At 41.4% G+C, this 20,557-nt stretch overlaps 1 protein-coding gene across 1 annotated transcript in view; it reads right to left on the bottom strand.

Annotated features, from left to right (window-relative positions):
• The window catches only part of HTR2C (5-hydroxytryptamine receptor 2C), a 200,541-nt gene that overhangs the window by 37,071 nt on the left and 142,913 nt on the right, over positions 1-20,557 (bottom strand). The gene's annotated exons all lie outside the window — the stretch shown is intronic.

The raw sequence follows: 20,557 nt of genomic DNA, 5'->3' as shown, positions 1-20,557 counted from the left end.
CCAATCCAGAGAGTGCAGCCGGGCACAGGGTAATTCATCATCTTAAATGGAAGGGTTTGGATATATTTTACATATTCTGAGGTAAAATGGAGGTGTTGTAAAACCCTCAGATCTTCATGATTAACTCTCCTCCAATAACAAACACTGTAGTTCGGTTTCTATTGGGAAATGAATGATGGATAARAAGCACTATCTACAAGGCAACATTATATGATCCTTCTGGAACAAACAGACAGCAAAGAGTTAAGGAAAAAGAAAGGACGAACTTTCACAAAAGCTGAGCACTTATTTCTGCTCTTCATCTGTTTTGGTGCTGCTGTTTCTTGTTGACCACAAGCACACAGCCAGGCCAGTAAGGCAGAYCCCATCACCCTGCTGCTCAGGAGCACTGCCCCAACACCCCCGTCCCACACACAGCCAGGGAGGTGGATTTTCTCACATGATTTGCGCTTCTTCACCAAGAACCTGACACTGAGGGTAAATCTGACTGCAGCCCCTGACTGCCTGTGTAACCCAGAGAACACCATTCTGCTGCCTCTGAAGTCCTTCACCCTCACACATTGAGCTAATTTGACAAATTAATTGTACTCCTGGCTTCAGACACATGCCTGTGCCCACGGAAGCTGAGGGCAGGATTTCCCAGCCCTGGTTAAGTCATGTCCTCAGGAACTCAATAATTTTCACTGCCACTCCTGTACAACTGATGAGAACCCACAGCTTTGCTTTGCATTGCCACCGAATTGGAGTCAACACCCATGTGCAGCACAGGGCTAAAAGCACTTAGGTGAGCARTGGTATGGAAGTTGACTATAAAATCAATAGCAGGCAACTCCTCTTGAGCATATCCTCACCTTTCTGTGTAGCCCACAGGAAAAGAGCTGTTCTATCATTGTTAAATAAGTAACTAAATAAAAGCCGGAGTTTAGCCCTTGAATATGCTGTGGCACACATCTGACACAGCAATTTGCTATCCAGGGATCAAAAGCTAGATGTAACTAATGAGATTACATTAGATTTTATGTAAAATAGGAAGTGCTCAGAGTCCCATAATAAAATGTTTAGCATTCATGTAGGTTTGGGARACTTRCTAATGGGCTTYRTGCAGAAAAATATTTCTTAAATGARCAGTGTATACAATGAACCCAGATTTGCTTCTGCATTAAGCTAATTACTCCCAGAGGGTCTCTAAACCTCATATTTAGGAAGAAGTTTTGCATGATGGGCACAGAAAATAAATTTGCAGCTGCACACGCAGAAGAATGAGCAAGTGGTCACTGGACCGTTCATTTTTTCCAACTTAGCTGGTCTGAAAAAAAAAATTCTGTAGAAAGTTTCCAAATACTTCAGAATATTTTTTCCGAAACACAGCTTGTCATCACAGCTTTGAAGTAAAATTTTTCCAAATTGCCTTTCCCCAGTGAAGAAGACGCTAGGCAGGGCATGACTTAACTCTAAACCATGAAAACAAACAAACAACCCCCAAACAAAACCACACCACAAAAAACAACTCCAAGACAAGGCTTCTGAATTCAAAGGGTCTATTTTTATAACTGCTCAGGACTGAATTATGAAATGGTGAGTGGAGTCATCCTCTCTTGCATTGTGCATGTTCAGTTTGAAAAATCACATGTGGGAATTTGACTACAGGAATTCTCAAGATTGGGCTCCACCTTCAGAATTAACTGTTCTATTGCTTTGCTAATRCTCTTGTCCTTATTATTTTACACAAATCCTGGCTTGAAGTCATCAGTTTTCCTTTTCACTGCATCCCTCATTCTCCACAAGGTAAAACTTTATGACTAATTCCTTCAGCTACAGTCTTCTGAGCACACCACTGTACCAGAAAAATATTTCACAATTTATTCATGGATTCTGCATTTATTTAAGAGCCATCTCCATAATTTCAAATTGAAACGTGTGCCTATCACATTTTTTTTTCCCACTACCTAACATCAAAGTGCTCATATTGAATTTTGTGGTCAATCATCAATTCCAGTTCAGTCTACTACTGACAGTCCTTAAAATTATAATTTAAACATTCAGCAAAACCAAGTTCTTTTCTATGCCACTCCTGCTTTTTGATAAAGCAAAATAATGAGTTCTTTTGGCACATTCTTTCCCTTCAGTCKTTAAGTCCAGTTTAGAATAAACTGAAGGAAGGAAAACAATTTTGTATAGCAAGAAACACATGAATTATTTAAAGCAGAGGTTGGTGTGCTAAAGTTTTTGGATATTCCAGAAGGTTAAGTTGAAGAGAAAAAAAAAAGCTACAATAGTTAAGAAGTCTGTGCTGGTGGGGCACTGGTGGGGCTCACAGACCTTTGGGAGTATTTATCACCATTACCCTCACTAAAAGGAAAAAACCCAAACCCTTTCTTGGAATAAACACAATCATTTTTTCCTTTGAATTAAATGCATTCATCTTTAGTTGTTTTACCCTTCAAAGCTCAGAACACTTTTTCCTGGAGAAAAGCAGCCGCCTGCTGAGAACTCGAGACGTTCCCCGGCCCCCAGCCAGGATCCTGCMTCTCCTGGACAGATGCAGAGCTCCCCTTCTCTCCTGAATCATTCAATAAATCTCTGGGACTCACTCCCTGAATGTTAACAACATGCATCAGAAATTGGGTAAGAAATCAAGGATTGTCAGTTTAGCCCAGAAAAAGAACCCAAGTTTCAGGCAGACTCAGAATAATACATTAATTCATGGTGAGTCTTGCTGTAAAAAAACACCAAAAGTACTTAATGATCAAAATGGATGACTTTCATTCCCTCCCCACAAAAAAAACAAGAAACATCCATTGACATCACAGGTACAGAGGCCATGTGCAAGAGACATTTTTTCCTCCCAAACCATTGGCAGTGTCCAGTTCTCCAGGTCACATTCACATCTCCTCAATAATCAGATGAAAGCCAGCARGCTGCTGAAGAACAAACATTTTTAAACAAAAAGTTTTTCCTTCAGCCTTAACTTTGATGATAGACCTACGTCAGGGAAAAAAATAAATCTGAAGCCAACTCAACTGAACTGCAAATACTGCAKTTTTTGACAGGAAAACAGTTGCAGATAGTTCACAACTATCTGAGCCAGATAGTCAGATGACATAAATTTTTATAGCTACATGAAGCCCTTTTCAAAATGGCAAATAATTTTAAATTGTATAATAGAATACAGAATTTATGCTCAAAAAGGCAGATTTAAGGCTTCATTCTTCAACCCTGCATTTCTTGCTATTTRCATCTTTGCTATTTTTTTTAATCCATTGCCAAATTAATTTTCATCTTTCTTTGGAACAGAAGGCTGCTTTAAAATACAGAKTCTCATGGCAAACTTGCAAAGGCCACTTTCATTTTAGTGACTGAATAAAGTCATATTTTTATATTAAGAGAAGTCTCTATTTTGGGCACTTTGAACTCATCTTCCTCCTCTTTGTAGCAGCACCAGGAAACATCTCTATTTCTGTGCAGTTCTATTTTTAAACAGTGTGTGAGAATGCAGCAAGTCCAACGGAGATGACCGGGGTGATGTGGGAGGAAGCACATTAAACACCGGGCTTGGATCAGCCCAGAGAAAAAACACTGAAAAGGGATGGATTTGCTGCCTCCATCCACCTGCTGGTACCTACAGAGGAAACAGGGAGACTCTTCCAAAAGCTGGGTAGCAAAACAAGAAGCAGTTGTGACAGTGATAGATCTCAGGAAATCCTGCATGAAGTAGGAAAATAAATAAATAAAGCAAAGGTGGTCAGACAAGGCAAGTGGACACAGATCTGTGGGATCTCCATCCTTGCAGAAGCTCAGAACACAGCTGGGGTCTACCCTCAAACACCCCATCTGACTTGGAGGTCAGTTCTGCCTTGAGGACACTGAGGTTGGACTAGAGACCTTCAAAAGATCTCTTCCAGTTTAAATTATTCTTCAGCTGGATTAGAAATGTTCTTCTGAGCCAACCTGTCCAGCATGGGGCTGCTTTTGATCTCCTGGACACACAGCCTATGTTTGTCCCTGCTGCTCGAGCTCAGGATTAGAGCAGCACATCCTCTCCCCTTGGGCTTCCAGAAATAAAAGTGCAAACCCAGATGGGAGAACACAGCTGTGWGGATGTCTGGGATGGGAACATCTGCACCAGCACAGCCCTATCACACCAGAGAGGTGCACACACAGATGCCAGACCCTCACCTTCAGGCACCTGGGGAGCTCACAGGTGTCTAAGGATCCTACAATTCAACCATATTCTGAGAAGCAGAAATTTTGGAAAGCCCCAACTCATTTTGGTCACTTGGCAGCATCAGGAAACCCCCTTGTCTTTTGAAAGCAATGCCTCTGTCAGCACAGAGGAAAAGTTTTCACAGCCACTGCAGTGGGGAAAKAAAAATCAAACCCCAGTGATTGTTCTGCAGAGTTAACTGTAGATGTAGTCCAGAGAAGTGGCTATGTCAAATTTAAATATTTTCCTGAACTTCTCTTGAACTTGGGAATATATTGTTAGCATTTTGTTTAGAGATTTTCTTTCCAAGGAAGAATTTGATACTCCCTGTTCAGTTTTGCAAGAAATTCTGGAATATTTCCCAACAGGTATTGGAGATAAATCAGTGGGAAAAAAACACTTAATAAAACCTTAGGGAAACCTCCCCAAATACAGCTTTTCACTGCTGCTTTTTAATTCTGACACAGAAAATAACTATTTAATTACTTGCAAAGTAAAAAAAAAAGAGTATTTCATTTTTTCACAGCAAGAGGAAAATGGATTTTCTCAGATACAAGCTCAAGTAATGATATTTTGTAGGGTCATAATAATGAATCACTACCATTCTGTCCAAAAGCAAATAGCATCAATTTTCCTCTCTGTATCTTCCCTCATACTGAGTCAGAAAGGCATTAATTTCTTTTCCAGACATTTCAAGGCAATACAAACACACAGAGATCTTAATCTACCTTCTGGCRGAAAGACCAGCATCCTTTTTATTTCCCCTTTGTGGAAGAGCACCTGGGAACCTCACAAGAAGATGTAGATACTCTGCCACTCCCTGCAATGATAAACCTTCTCTCCTGGCTCAGACACACAGAAATACTATAACAGAATAAATCTGAATCTCATCACACACTGTCCCAACTTCTTGGAATTATTACACCCTAGTTGTTCATATTTTCTATGGGTAGATATAATTCCAAACTGCCTCTCTTTTTTTTTTTTTGTTTAGGTTTTTTTAACACACATGTCTCCAGTGGCTGAAATTCAAAGCTCATTTTAACCCTCTGCAGTCAATGCATTTATCATGGCAGTCCTGACCCTGCTTTCCTGTTGCTTCAATAAATCACATTATTCATGGGGCTGGATCATGTAAATTCCTACTGAATGAACTCAAACCCACATTCCTGCACTGGCAACTGCACTATTGGTGCAGCTGTGCCCCTGAAAGTTCTTACTGAGCTTTAGCCACACAGCACTGAATTGGCCATAACCTGAACTCAATGCCTGCCTCTGATTTCTGAGGACCAGCTGGAGCTCAGGGAACATTTACCTTCCACCAAATTTTTATACCCTTAATTCAGCCACGGGTATTTTCTCTCTGGTATGTGGAGGTTTGAGAGTTTGCAGGATTCCCAAGGMAGCTCTTGTGGTTGTAAGGACCCAACCTCTGCCTCCACTGCAGTGACATTCCCTCAGTCCCTTTTAAATGCATCTGTGCAATGAGATAAGTATCAAGTGTAACACTGCTGGAAAAAAATCTGATGTGGGAGCTTTTCTATGCTCAGCTTTTCAGGGTTGTTGTAGTAAACTGCTACTAAACTTCTTACTCTTTCTAAACTTTATTGCTTGCTAGAAAAGAAATTTTTCATCTTCTCTCAAATACTTTCATGACAGCTCTTTGTTTACACCATTAAAGTCTGGAAGTGAGCACTTACCCAAAATTAAACATAATAAACCAAAGCAACAAAAACACTTGCTACTTTCTGTAGCTAACTTTTTTTTGCAAGTTTTAGAGCCAGGCCTATTCAGAAATCAGAAGACTCCACATTTTTTGGCACTTTTTGGTGTACAGTGCTCTATCCCATGTGCAGCTGAATAATTTCATAAATGGAAGTGCTATCATGGGAAAACACATCTAAACGCATACCTGCCTCTAAATAAAAAAATAATCATGAAGTGACTTATTTTCATTGCATATTTTAGAGGAACTATGACATCCTCTATCAATGATCCTGGCATTCTTTAATGATTGTGCACACTCTGCAGTAGTAACAGAGAGCAGTCAGGGTGGAGAAGAAGAGCCCTGAGCAGCTCGTGAGTCACGGCCCGRGTGTACACACACACACAGAACACATGTGCCCTGTTTGGGGGAATGCTGATGACTCACTCTTTACTTAATCAGTCAAATTTCTTAATCAACCAAGAAATCACTTGATGTTTCCCTCCCAGCTTTCTTTTCGTTCCAGCTCTCCGTGCTTTCTGAAATCACGCCACTCCGTCCCTCCTTTTCTGCTGAAGGGACTGAGATTTAGGATGCAGCGACACCTTGCACACCCTGCACCACATCCCACACGGGATCCAGGGAAAAATCTCCCCTTGGCTTTGATTGTGGATCCTCAGCTCAGGCAGTCTGAGCCCCGGTGCCCTTGCACAGCCTGGTACATCACCGGTACATCACCATGGGCTTCCCATGGCTGAAATAAATTCTCCCCTAAATCTGTTTTCCCAGTGTGAACCTCAACCTGCAGAASTCTCTAATTCAAAGCTCAGGGAGTTATATTTTTTTAAATTATAACATGTTTGATAGAGGTCTCCTCCCTACTGWGGCTGTGCACTCTTAATATAAGTTACAGAGTGCCTTCCTGTTGGCACTGCTGTCTGAGTGTCTTTAAAAGGAATAAATTAGAGCAAAACAAAGGTCAAAGCATAATAAAAAGTATGCCTAATGAACTGAAAAATGGCTCAGGGCTTTTACAATAATAGCTTAATTAAATATGTGTTTTCACATACCTGCGCAGTGTCAGAGAAGGGATTATTGAAACATTCATAACTTAATTGACTTATCTTTATCTCACACAGAGCAACAGTTGATACAATAATTACAATAATAGAAAATGTAGCTAATCATAGGAGTTTTTCCCTTTTAATTTTTTTCTTTTTTTTTCATTTTTTTTCTTGGAAAACTAACTCATATAGACCCAAAAGGAGGTGACTGGCAGTATAAATTCAAAAAGGCAACACTTTTTTGATCTAAGGATATAAAAAATGTGTATTTTGATTAATCTGTGCTAAGGAAAACTCTAATGATGAAAGTAAGTACAAAAGAAAACTCTTAAAAACTGGTATTAAAAATAAAAAAAAAGGAAAAGGACAAAGAAGATAAGACTGAAACAGTTAAAACAACTGGTCTGTGTGATAACTCCATTTAAAGGAAATGGATCCACACAATTGATGGAAAAAGAAAATGATCCACACAATTATAAAACTTTTAGTTTGACCTTAGCCAGGCAAAAATTCAGAACAGATTTAAAAGGAAAATTTGAGACAGGAAAATGCGTGGAAAGTGCTATAAAAGGCAACATGAGTTTCCCAGATGTACATTGTAAGWCTTGGTGTCTTGGGATTTTGTTCATTTGTTCTGTAACACCCCATTCTTTAGGAAAAAAAAAACAACAACCAAATAGGCAGTGTCTCTAACTTACTCACACTTCATTAAACCATTTGATATGGTGTCACCAGGGAAGTTATTATGTAAACTCCAGAGAACAAGCTGAACAGAGCAATTGTGAGACTGCCACGGTACTGGCTGCAAAGGAGATGAAAATGGATTAGACTGGAAAAACAAATCCTGGTCTGGAAGTAAGGTGCCTGTTGAGGCTGGCAAGGTTTTATCTTGATAATAAATTGGGTGKTTTTGTTTGTTTGTTTATTTTTTCAATGTTGCCTGACCAAAATATTTACTTTGGAAATTAAATATATTGATAATTCAAAACCAAGATGCAACACCCACATCAGGAAATGCTGGAATGCAACCCAGGAAATTCTGAATGACCARCAACTGAACAAATCAAATAATGAAATATGATAACACAAACTATAAATAACTAAAGGAATTTGGCTGTAAACTATGAGTTAATCAGTTGGAAACAAAGATAATTACTTCAGCATCTGAGCCATATGTAGGCACAAATGGGATATGAAAGAGCCAAGTATAATCCAAGCTATCCATACAGCAAATGAGGGATTTCTGTATGATCCACCATCCCAAAAGCAAACAATACCTGCCTCCACCCCCATCACAGCTGGACTGTTTCAAGYCATAAGAGGTCACTTTAATCTGGATGCCTTATTCCTGATAAATTCTGCATTGTGGTGCTGCTTCCAGACCAAKTTAAGGGACATATCCTGAGCTCTTACACTACAGTAAATCACAGGTATTTTTAATTAAATGAGAACACCCAATTGCCTGGGGKCCAGACAAAGCTCCATATAGTCACTCCTGATTTGCACTAGCAAACAGCCCAATTGTGCTGAAACATCTTCAATGTGATTAGAAGCAGGCTCTTTATTTAGRGAAATAATTCAATTTTCAAAGCATTTGACAATTTTAATAGACATCATCTATGAATAAGTCAGGGTGCGTAATACGCCTGGAGCAGGAAGAAAAGGGCTCATTAACTTGGAGAGAATAGACAGATGGGCAGTGCTGGGGTAGAGCTCTGACAGCTCCCAAATTGTGTCAGCAGAGGAGCGGGGACGCCAGGCGYGTGTGTGCAGGAGGCATTTCCATGGGAGCAAATTGCACTGACACAAACTGTCAGCTGTGACATCAATACATGAGTCAGGGAAAACCAGAGGAAGGAGACAAAACASAACGGAAAATACTTCACTTTCCAGCGTGACACGAAAGGAAAAGGAGGTCRGTAAAAGCTGATGTAATTTGGATTAACCTGCTTCTCTTTGTGAGCGTGCGCAAGGAATGAGGATTTTGGGATTCTGTCCCAACTGAGGCATGCTGAATCTGCAGCAGAAGGAGCAGTCCTGAGGAGCTGACAAGAGCAGGCAGGGGCTTGGCTGCATTTAAAAAATGGTTGGGAGCACTGAGGAGAATAGAAGCTGCAGGCAAATCAGCAACATAATAATGCAGAAAACACTAAAGGCTAAGAACTGTAAATGACAACCTCCAGTCTCAGTGACAGTATAAGAACGAAAACTTGCCTTTAGAAATGAAAAAAAAAAAGATATTTAGAAATTACACCATTCAAACAGGATTCAAAGCAGCCACTTCCTTTCTAAAAGGAGTATTCTCCCTAGGTTTACCTAAATGTGGGTGAAATCTGTCAGGTGCATCAGCTGTGTGTGGTCAGAGACCGTGCCCCAGTGGGTGTCAGACCAGGCTCTCCTTCCAGAATTCACCCCAGAATTCAGGGCTACATCAAAGGGAGGGCACCAAACACACTTCTATTCAACCCCACTAAGGAAAGATAATGAAACTATCATAGCAATTTATACATGAATCAGGTACTGACTCCGTTTTAATGGCTGAAACACAGACAGCTGAACTCTAATGGTGTCAATTTTTCTCCTGCAAGTGATTACTAAATTGCTTCCACTTTGCCAGCAAYGTAATATCGCTGTGAACAGCTCGGAGTTAAGGGAGTCACAAACCACCAATTGTCAGATGGAGAAAAACAACACACATACACACACCCTTAAAGTATGTTTGARAGAGAAACCCTTCTGTTCCTCTGCTAACAACAAGCTCTTCACACAAGGGAAAGAATCCATCAGAAATAAAAGGGGAAGTCCATCATTCCTGGCTTGATCTCTAACAGCTTCAGGATCACCCAAACCCAAATAATGTGGGCGCTGGCACTGTTGATTATAAGTGAATGASAGTTTTGCCATGTCTGGTGAGTTCAGCAAAAGTGTGTTTGGAAGCAACATCTGAAGTCTTAGAGCAAGGAGTGCATCCCTTTCTTGCCAAGGTTCAAACACTGGAGCAGTTTGAGGCAGAAATTGCTTTAGTTCGTAAGTACAGCTACAGAACACAGCAAGCACAGCACGGAGAGACATCAAATGAGGTTGGGGAGCCAGGGAATCAGCAGCAGAGAAATCTCTTTGGGCACTGAGCCCATTAATTACCYCGCTGGTCGGGGTGGGGATGGGGATAGCACCACCACAGCCAGGCTGTGACTGCAGTCAGCTCTGTCAGCACTGAGCTAAATCAACGGAGTTTGGGATTCCCAATGCACACATGCATTGTGACAAATAAATACAACCTCTCTACAGGCTGGATTAATTAATTATGCTGGCCTGTTGACCTAACAGCCAACAACAAAGCCAAGAAGCAAAAGCCCAAAGCCCTGACTCCTGTATTCCCGTTTTTAAGCACATTTCCTGCACATCCCAGCTGAAGGGAGGACTTGTCCCTTCTCTCAGCAGATTTGGAACAGCTGCAGAAACAGGGCCTGGGTGTATTTGTGCAATAACACAAACACCTCKCGAGTACTGTGACAGTAAAAGTGTATCTTATGTTTTCATCTTCTAAAACCACTCCCAATACACACAAATGATCATGGGAATTTCTAAAGACAAGCAACAACATTTTAAGCAACTTTACACCAGGCAATGCAGCCATTACAAACATGYTTTGATAAATAACTGTAGTCTAAAATTGAAACAGTCTTGTTCCTCCCATTAATTAACAAGCAATAATAGACTTCCCTGTGCAGGTGACCTAATAAATATCATAAGGTTATTTAAAAATTACACAGGCATTGTTTTTCTCTCACATATATCTGACCCTCAGGGAAGATTTGGATATAAAGTGCGAAAAAGTATAAAACCATATTTCTCAGTTCCCAGATTTATTAAGCTAAAGCAGCTCAAATAGAAATTAGAAGTAGTAACTACTCAGTAAGGCTGAAATCCACGTGGGTCAGCAGGAGCATGTCCCAGCCTGCTGATGTTGGGAATCAATCTGTGGGGCTGAAATTGCTGATGTTGGGAATCAGTCTATGGGGCTGAAATTGCTGATGTTGGGAATCAGTCTGTGGGGCTGAAATTGCTGATGTTGGGAATCAGTCTATGGGGCTGAAATTGTGCCCTTCAGCCACAGGGACATGGCACAGCACCTTGCTGCCACCACTCCTGCTGTCCCCACAATTGCTTAGAGGACGAGCTGCTGGACCAGGGGCTGATGTGAGGAGCAGAGTTTGGAATGGTGAGTGCAGCTTGCAGGGCCTTTGGTGAGCTGTCTCAGAAACACCCAAAAGTAAAAACAAATTCACTCCTTTGATATGTGCCCCCTGCTTAAGGCTGTAAGAGGAGGAGGAATGCAGAAGCCAATAACACAGGGCTACAGGAGCAACTCAACCTCACTGCAGGAATGTTCCTGGGTGGGGTGTGGCACCAGCCAGGGTGCAGGGTTAGAGTTTCCATGAGATTGCCCCAGGCAGAACTGGACCTTATACTCTGCTCCAAAATATACCAGACCTCTCAATGGTATCAAAAAGAGTTTCTCACTCCAGCACTTTTTTTCTGCTGAGCTGTCAGAAAACCGAGGAGTTCAGTATAGACACGGACAGAAAACAGAATGATGTTCTATGATGGAAAACCCCTTTGGGTCAAAACACCATCAATAAATGGTGAAACTGCTGGTGGTGGTGTGCTRCTGCACAACATTCACAAGAGCTTCAAAGGAAGCAAGAACATCTGGCAAAACAGACACCTGAACATTATTCCAGACCAAGGCTACCCAAAAATGGGTACAGCCATCATTGCAGCAGAAAGGAGGGCTGGATGAAGGCAGACACCTTCACCAAAGTGGGGAGCTGTTMAAAACCTCAGGGGTGGATCAGGCAGCCAGCACTCATTAAACAGAGTGGGCAGAAATATCAGTTTACAGCTTCTGAGCAAAGCTGAGCGTTTTGAACCTAGCTGCAGCCTCACTGTTCATCTGTGGCTGTGAGAGCTGTTGAGATKGATGATGTTAGAAACCAAACATTTCTGAAACGCTGCAGAAAGTCACATCTGCACAGCTGAAGCAAACCAAGAAACCCTCTTGCAGCACTTTTTATCAATCCAAAATAAACATGGAACACAAGAGGATTCTGTTTGAGCTGATGGCAAGCACAAATTAAGGTACGTTATCTTAAATCTCTCTCATTACTGCCAAGCTGTGAGACTTCACATTTGCTGAAGCCCAAGGGATGGTGCAAGTGTTATTACCACTGATTCAAGGCACAGAAATTCYACCAAATGCACCTGAGGCCCCAAAACTAGCAGATAACTCTGCCCTGGCCAGGGAAAGTAAAGAAACATTAACTTAATCCTGCTTTCACTTCCCCAGGAAAGCTGTGTGGGAGGACAGACATTTGTTCAAGCACAGAACCGAGGAAGAAAGCCACAAAAACCAACCACCAAAACCTCACAATTGTAACCTCATTGAGGATTCATGAGGCGTAACAATACCAAACAGAAGTTTTTCTCTTTGATGCTTCTATAGCATTAAATTCATTTAGAAAGCTGGAGTAGATTATACTTTGTGCTTTGCAGATAAAAGCACCATTGTAGCCGTTTGGACGCAGAAGGGCTTTATTCTGCCAAAAATCTCAGAAGAAGCCCTGGAACACGAGAGGCAGCTCTGAATGAGAGCACCAGGCTCATTCAGAATCAGGGTGCTGCTGTTCTCACTCATCAGAGAGGGATCTGCTGCTCCTGGGGCCAGGACACAGAACCAGCGTGCCCTACAGCCCGTGGGAAGGGGCACCACTCACCCAGCTCCAAAAGAGCTTCCCAGCAACATCCCCCAGTGCAGCTGGGAGAGAGGGCTGGAAAAGGCTGGGAAAACAAGGCCTGGTTCTTGAGAATTGTTTTGGTGGCTTGCTTCTTACARTAATACATTTATTTAAAAACATATGAGAAAAGACCAAGGAAATGCAAGAGCTTACATCAAAGTCAAATACTCAACACTGCTTGGTCCCAGGAGAGAAACAGAGATAGCCCCTCACAGATTTGAGTCTTAATACAGCAAAAATACAGAATAAGCTTTTTTTTACAGGAATTACTGAAATACAGGACAAGGCTGAAGTTCAACCATAAATTTATTTTTTAAAGGTTATAAAGAATTCTTGTAAACAACTKAAAACGCTCCTTGCTCCCACTTGCTACTATTTAATATCAAATGAATTCTTTTTGCTTCCTTTCTTTTAAGCTGCAAAAGCACAGAGTAGCTATGAGAGCTAATGGCAGTGTGAGTTACTCTGATCCCTGCTTTCATATTACTTTGGGAAAAATGAAACTAGTCTAGCACTGCAAACTGCCATGGGTTTTCCTTGCAAGTCTTTTCATGTCTTGGGTTTTTGAATCCCAGTCCTAAGACACAGAAGGTCTCAGGGCTGCAGACAAAACAAGAAAAATACATCTCCTAAAGGCTTCAGAAACAGAAAGCAAAAAATATATATTTATATATGTATATAAAAGCAGGTGTTATCTTCTGAATTTTCTGATCTCGGGTGCTTGACTCCTGCTTCTAAAAGTTATCTTAAGGCCAGTGACTTTGTACACAACAACTTCAATGAGAGATTTTTAAAAGCTCCACATCCAGATATATRCATTATATATACATATGTATATATTTTAATTTTTTTTCTTTTACAGAGCAYAGCAGAAACATTATATGAGCCAAAGTCCATACAGCCTGAGTACACCCACAGGTTATATCTCCTAAAAGAGGAGGGTGTTTGGCTTTCAGCAGCCTTTTGCCTGCAGATGTGTCAGCAGTCAGCTGAACACATTTCCTTACTCCTGAGATGACCTTAGATTAGAACCATTTTGGAGAAGAAATTAATCTCTACTGTCAGAATTCAAGAAGCCAAAATAAAACACACAGAAAAAGGCATCCTAACCTGTACTTCAGGACCACCAATACTGCAGTGGCAAATAACAGCATTGCACTATTTCACCCCACAGGCACCCCCTCAAGCACACTTTACCCAGAGGTGAACACCTGGCTGCAAAATTATTTTTCTGACATTTTTTGTGAAGTCAGAAAATAAAGGCCCTCAATGATACAAACTGTAACACAAAGAATTCGTTAGCAAAGCTATAATGCTAAACAATTCTGGACAACACAAGGACTTGAAGGAATTTAATAAACATTTTCCTACCTGTTTTCTTAYTTAGATAGATGTTATTTAGAAAATCTCATTATCAATACAGATGAAAAGAAGCACATTTGCTCTGGCATACTTCACACAGAACCATCAAAAGCAAAGCCATACATACCCCTGTGTGCCTGGAGTGCTGATTTTAGGAGCTTTAGCCTGAWTTTTGAGTAACAACAGCTGTGCACTTAACCATCTTCCTCTCTTCCTGCATTGCTCACTTGCAGAGCTCACACAGTGATAACAACAAASCATCAGGGAATTCCTGAATTCTTCCATTACTCCTGCCAGGATATCCATTATTTTGTGAGTTGTTGCATTGTTGGTTTTTTTTTTTTTCTTTGGTGCTTTTGAGGTTTTCCATTGAATACCAAGCTCTGCACTGCTTTTTGTGATCCAAGAACAGACTCTACCTGCCCTCCCAGAATGCCTTGCCACGTAAAACTAAGATTTCTTCCCAATTTATCATCATCCAGCTCAGGCTTGGAAGGTAATAAGCTTTTCTTTACATTTATGTAAATATATGCACACAAATATATATATATATATGTAATCAATGCATGATTTTGATCTAAATCCATTTGTCATTAATAAATAACCCAGCAATAATTTCTTTTTCTAAAAAAGTCTAGGGGGCAAAAAAACAAAACCAACCAACCAATCAGCCAACAAAAAAAACCCCAACANAAAAAAAAAAAAAAAAAGCCAAAACGAAAAGAAGGAAAATAACAATACATTTCTGGGTTTTGGGCATTTTCCATATCACAGTCTCTGACTAAAATCCCTGTTATCTGTGTAAGGACTTTTCCACCTGCCAAAGGGTTTRGGAATAATTCAATGCTGAGCACCATTTTCCTATGTGTAAAAAAGTAAAAAAAGTATCTTCCACCCTTCCTTTTCCCAGTGACAGCTGTATCCTGTGGCAACACTCAGTTCTTTCCAAACAAATGTGGCACAGCTGYTATGATTTATCTTCACAGCTCATAGCTTATAGTTACAGACAGAAAATACATTTAACAAGGGAAGATTTCCACTGCGCGTTCCTGTGTGCTGGAAGAGTTTCCTCGGTTGCAARGAGGATGCTGCAAATTGCCTGAAAAGGTTGGAGCAGCACTGCAGAGTGCCTAGACCCACAATATGTTCCTCTATAAAATTTGGGGGACTATATTTAGTTTCGGTGAGTCCTCCAGCTTCTGYAGCAGGAAGAGTTTCTTTTTGCCCTAGGCAGAGGAAAAATCTCCTGCAAGTGTGAATAAACTGACAGAGAGTTGCAGGAAGGTTTGGTTGGACTGTTCTAAGAAATTATCTCATAAAATCCCTGCAGTMTATGTCACAGGTTAGAGGATTTCATAAAACCAGAGGCAGTGAAGAGGCAGCTCCTGCACACAACTCTCCTCTCCAGGCCCTGGCTGTGTTTTAGGGGTGCCAGCACCACTCTGGCATCTCACTCACATGAGATTTGCTCACCACATTTGCTTGGAGTGTTAAGATRTAAGGAAGGAAATAACTATTACTGTAGGGAAGAGTTCCACAAAACTTATTTCTTGTTGAGATTTCTAGTTTACATAAGCCTTTAAGCATTTTTACACATTGTGAGATTTCACTCAGGAAAAAAAAAAAAAAATAGATGGACTCCTGAGAAACAGATGTGGGCTGGAAGAGCTGTTTCCATCTAGCACTGGCTGTGTTATTAGAATGAGAGACACTATGTTACTGCCTGGATCCAGCAGCTTCTTGTACCACACCAAGATGAGAACGTGTGAACATCAACCGCATGGAACACAAGTTCTTTGTTTTTCTTTCCCTAATGAACTGTGCAAAGAATGCAACATAATTATGCCTCCCAAAGAAACTACTATGCTATCAGAGATTCTAAAAAAGCTCTGTTCTTTGGCTGGCACCCATCTCTGCAAACGCTGTCACAACAGRCTCCAAACTGTCACTTCAGCGACTGCCCCTCATGGGAAAAACATATTTCTTCTAATTAGGCAAAATTCTAACTCCGCRTCTAAAGAGGATAATTTGATCTTTTCTCTAGAAACTCATTAACCACTTGAGTTTAATTATTAACATTTGCATTAATAACTCACTGAATTAASTGCCCATTGTGTGAGTGCAGCTACTGCTTTGGCAGGATGGTGCTCTGTAGGTGATCTACACGGAGGTGGTGTGGGCCACGTCCACCTGAGAAACTCCTCTGAACCTTCCAGAGATGTGGCTCCTGCCTCTGGCTCTGCCTTCAGCTCAAATGGCTTTGGGCACGTTATTCTCTTTTCCTTTCTACATCTATTTAAGGCAGGCAAGCCATGGGCAGTGACTTCTCCTCCTTCTCCTTCTCCTYCTTCACTCCCTYCAGGCTYAATMAAGTRCCCAAAACAAAGACACCAAGGCCATCACTGCAACAATCACTGCTGACAGCGCTAAGCTCCTGGTGCTGGGTCTGGTAACATAAATCTCCCAATATGAGAAAAAATAAATAATAAAATTTAYRCCTAGGTAGTGTTTAATGCCACAGYTATTCATGCTGCRGCTCCCRCAGGGCCCAGAGCAGCAAGACACCTGCTGAAAGCCCTGGGTGYTCTGAGATAAACCCAAATTACACTGATTCCTTGATGGAAGCCTTTCATAGTAGTAGGAGCCCATGATTTATTCAGCAAGGAACACGTTCTCAAGCAGTGTTGTAAACACTGAACACGCAGACACACGCTTGCACCTGGCCTCGGTTATGAAATGAGATGACTTTACAAATCCAGGGCACAGGGGGTGAGCTCAGCACAGGTTTTCAAATCAGAAATGGATCAGCAGAAAGCTGTTTCCTCAAAAAAGCTCTACCAGTTGGATTTAAAAGGGGAAGGGACAATAAGTACACACACAAAGACAAACCACTAACTTCTGCTTTTGGTTTAAGTCAGGTGTTTATGTGCACTCAATACTTTTCCCAAAAGTAAAGATGCACCATTCCACAGGTCTTTATTGGGTTATTTTCCATAGCATTTATGGGTGAGTAGCTCCATGTTAAGGATTTCCTAAATCCTTTTAAATTCTCCGGCTGGCATTTGCTGTAATGTTTTGGATGTGCAGTAATGTGTGAACTGCTCAGGAAACTGAAGGGCTCCAGCACCAGTTCTCTGCTGTGCTGATGCTAACTCAGACATTTTTGCTTCATGGCAGAGGAATGTAACAAAAGTTACTTTTTGTTACCAGATTTGACACACTTAAGCAGTCTTATTAAAAAACTACCATCAGTGATATAAAGGGGCGAGCTGAAAAAATAAACCTTTCCAAATTCCCAGTGCCATAAGATATTTTCAGATGAATAAAGGCATAAACTTACGCAAGAGCTTCTACATAAACTGTAATATGAGTCTTCATGAGACTCTGGCGCTTTTGTTATTCTTGCATTTGGTAAATTCAGCCRTAACAATTTCTGAAGTCCTCCGGCTTTTACAAACAGGTATGATTGACAGCCTCTAAATGTTCTGCTTTTCATAACAACCATGATTGACAGCCCTTTGGTGCATAGCCCTATCAGCCTAACAATGTTATTGTTCTCTAATAATTACCTGATAATTTTTTTCCCCAGTGTATTGCTGTTAGTTATGGTTCAACTAAGAGTCCTCTGAACTTTCCAAAAGTTTTTTTAACTTGCAAGTGATTTGGGGCTGCCTTTCTGCCACCCTTGCTCTGTGGCAGCCCTGGGATTACCCTCACTGGTTCCCAAGGTGCACAGGCTGTCGCTCTGCCTGYAGCTGATGCTTTCCCTGGCAAACAGAAAATATCAGAGCCCAAAAATGTGACAACCCATGTGTCATTCTGGCATACATCACTCACAAAGTTTTTGTACAAAGAGAAATTGTTTCTTAACTTCCCAGTCCCTGGAGCGTGAGGAATGGAGCTCAGTTTGCACGCACCCAGGGCCAGAGCCTCGCGTGGGCTGCGTGCCTGGAGCTGAGCTCAGCTCAGAACAGTKTACTGCCTCCAAGCTGCTCAAGATGGCAACTTGTTTAACCTCTGCTGAAAGCAATATGAGATTTTTTTCTTTTTACTGCTACAGAAAGATCATCCTTAAGAACACTCAGCCAGGGAACCTGACTTGTGTGAGTCACATGAAGAAAATTCGACCTGGTAGGGTCCCTTTTCTGATATCAACAAAATAAATTGCTGAAATTGGAAAGTGTGGGTTTTTTCATCTCTCTCTTGATTTTCAGATTGGATGGGAGCAGGAAGGAAGCAGCAAAATGAAAACCCACATTGCYTCAGATGTCTGAAATGTTGTGAATATATTTTTCTTGAGTATGCTGAAAAACATGATAAAGGCCACCTACCTTGCAACAAAGGCAAAAGATTTGTCAGAGCGCTACTGAAAATATATTATGATACATTTAGTTACTCTTAAAAGGATTAATAAGAAAAAWGAAAGCCTTAAAGAAGAAAGAATGCTCTGGGTTTTTCCAAACATTTCCAGCTTTGCAACGAGAATTCTGAAAGAGTAAGAAGGAGCAACCTGGGACTTTGCTTTTCAAAACCACAGCTGTGGAACTTGAGCCCAGCTTTGCAGTTCACTTGTTGGGTCACCTTTTGAAGAACTGCTCTGAAGTTTGGCCTTTGCACCAAGGTACCCTGTGCATCACCAGAACACAGACCCAGGGCATGGATTTGTACATGTGGTGTTGGAATATGGAGGGTTTGTGCATATTTACTGCAAACAGGAGCAAGCACACAGTGTATAGACTGCATAGCCAAATGGRCTAATTCTGCTCATAAACATTTACTCTCAGAGATTTAGGGGCTGCATTGGGGCCAATTGAATGGTTAGACCCTCATTATTTGTTAATTTGCTTTTCAGTACTTCTGAATTTTACCCACATATTTACAGAACTGGCCATTTCCATGATGTATTACCTATGGCCCTAACCACAATTTCTAATTATCTACAGATACTCGTTCCTTCACTGAATATTTTTCCCATCCTGTAAACATACTGGGCGTTTTCTAAAAGTTGGGTTCGGGTTGACAAATCGTGTAGAGAACAATAGTGAGGTGATGAATCATTGCAATGACAGCACATGGTCTCACTGCAGACTGAGGAAACCATTCATTGTGTGCTAGATACAAAGCAGAGGACAAAAAATTCAGCCATCTGTAGCTTGTRCTAACATCATGAGCAAGAGCTAAAAACAGCTTCTCACAGATCCTGAGCCAGTGGTATCTCTGACACCTTTTCTCAAGGACTTTCAGGATGCCTCAGTGAGTTCTCACCTCAGCACCCAGCAATCCCTGACCTCCAGGCTGGGCTCAGAGGCTCCTGCAATGCAGGGCAATCATCCCAGCTTGTCCAAAATCTGTGTGAGCACCTAAAGCTCAGTTCTTCTACATGAACACAAACTCTGCTGGCTCACCAAAACACAGGTCAGAGAACAGAATAGTCACTGAGCAGGTAAAACCTTTGAGGGGTGCAGAGAGGGTGGGGAGGGACTCATATGAAATAATTGGGGTACTACCCCATGGCCAGCAACGAGAATAAAGTTTCCAAACAGATGAGAGCAACATCCTTCTCTGCTGTCTAAGGCACAGCAGCATGTGGGAAACCGGGACTGTAAAAACAGCACAGGTGCTGTTTGCACGGAGCCTCTCACATTTTAAACATCATTACAGTGATGGGATTCCTGCTGGTGTTTCTTGTAAGAGTCCCAGACATTTCTGCAGCACAGACTGACCCCTGCCAGGCACACAATGTCATGGATGCTGTCATTCTGCWCTTCACACACTGAGCTGTAGTGGGTTGACCCTGGCTGGRTGCCAGACATCCTCCAGAGCTTCTCTATCTCTCYCCTCCACAGCTGGAGAGTGGAGAGAAAAYATAACAAAGGGTTCAGGRGTTAAGGACAGAGAGAGATCTCAGCCTTGGGGTAATTCTGCTGCACAGAAGAGTAAAATGAAGGGAGTACTTTGTATTTTCAGGGTTAGAAATGAGGATCAGGAGCCACATCAACAGCCAATCCTTCACAGACAGCCAGCTGCCCGCAAATCAGTTGAAGGAAACCCTGCCTGTGGAAGAAGGGAAGCAGCATCTAACAGCAGCTCACATCAAGCATTTACAAACCACAACTTGTGTTGTATTGAGTTACCAGACTAAGAGAAATTAATGCTGGTTTGAGGGTCCTGCTCTGCAGTGGSTGGAACAAGCTTTGCCTTCAGTTTTTGTTGTGTTTCACTTCACTTGCCTCATCTTGCTGCTCTCACCAATTCTACGATGCAATCCCCAAAATCCCAGRTGGAAATCCAGAGAATGATCAATTAGATACATTTATTATTTCTTATTCAATACAAGTTTCTGATTCATTTAAGTTTGTTCAATATGTTCATGGTCCTCAGAGGAATTTTGGTCACCCTTTCATTCCATAACAATGGAAATCTT

The sequence above is a fragment of the Malurus melanocephalus genome, unplaced genomic scaffold, assembly GCF_030028575.1.
Source record: "Malurus melanocephalus ecotype Western Australia unplaced genomic scaffold, MMel_1.1 scaffold_174, whole genome shotgun sequence".
In the NCBI taxonomy this organism is placed as follows: Eukaryota; Metazoa; Chordata; class Aves; order Passeriformes; family Maluridae; genus Malurus; species Malurus melanocephalus.
This window is presented reverse-complemented; position numbering and strand designations above follow the sequence as displayed.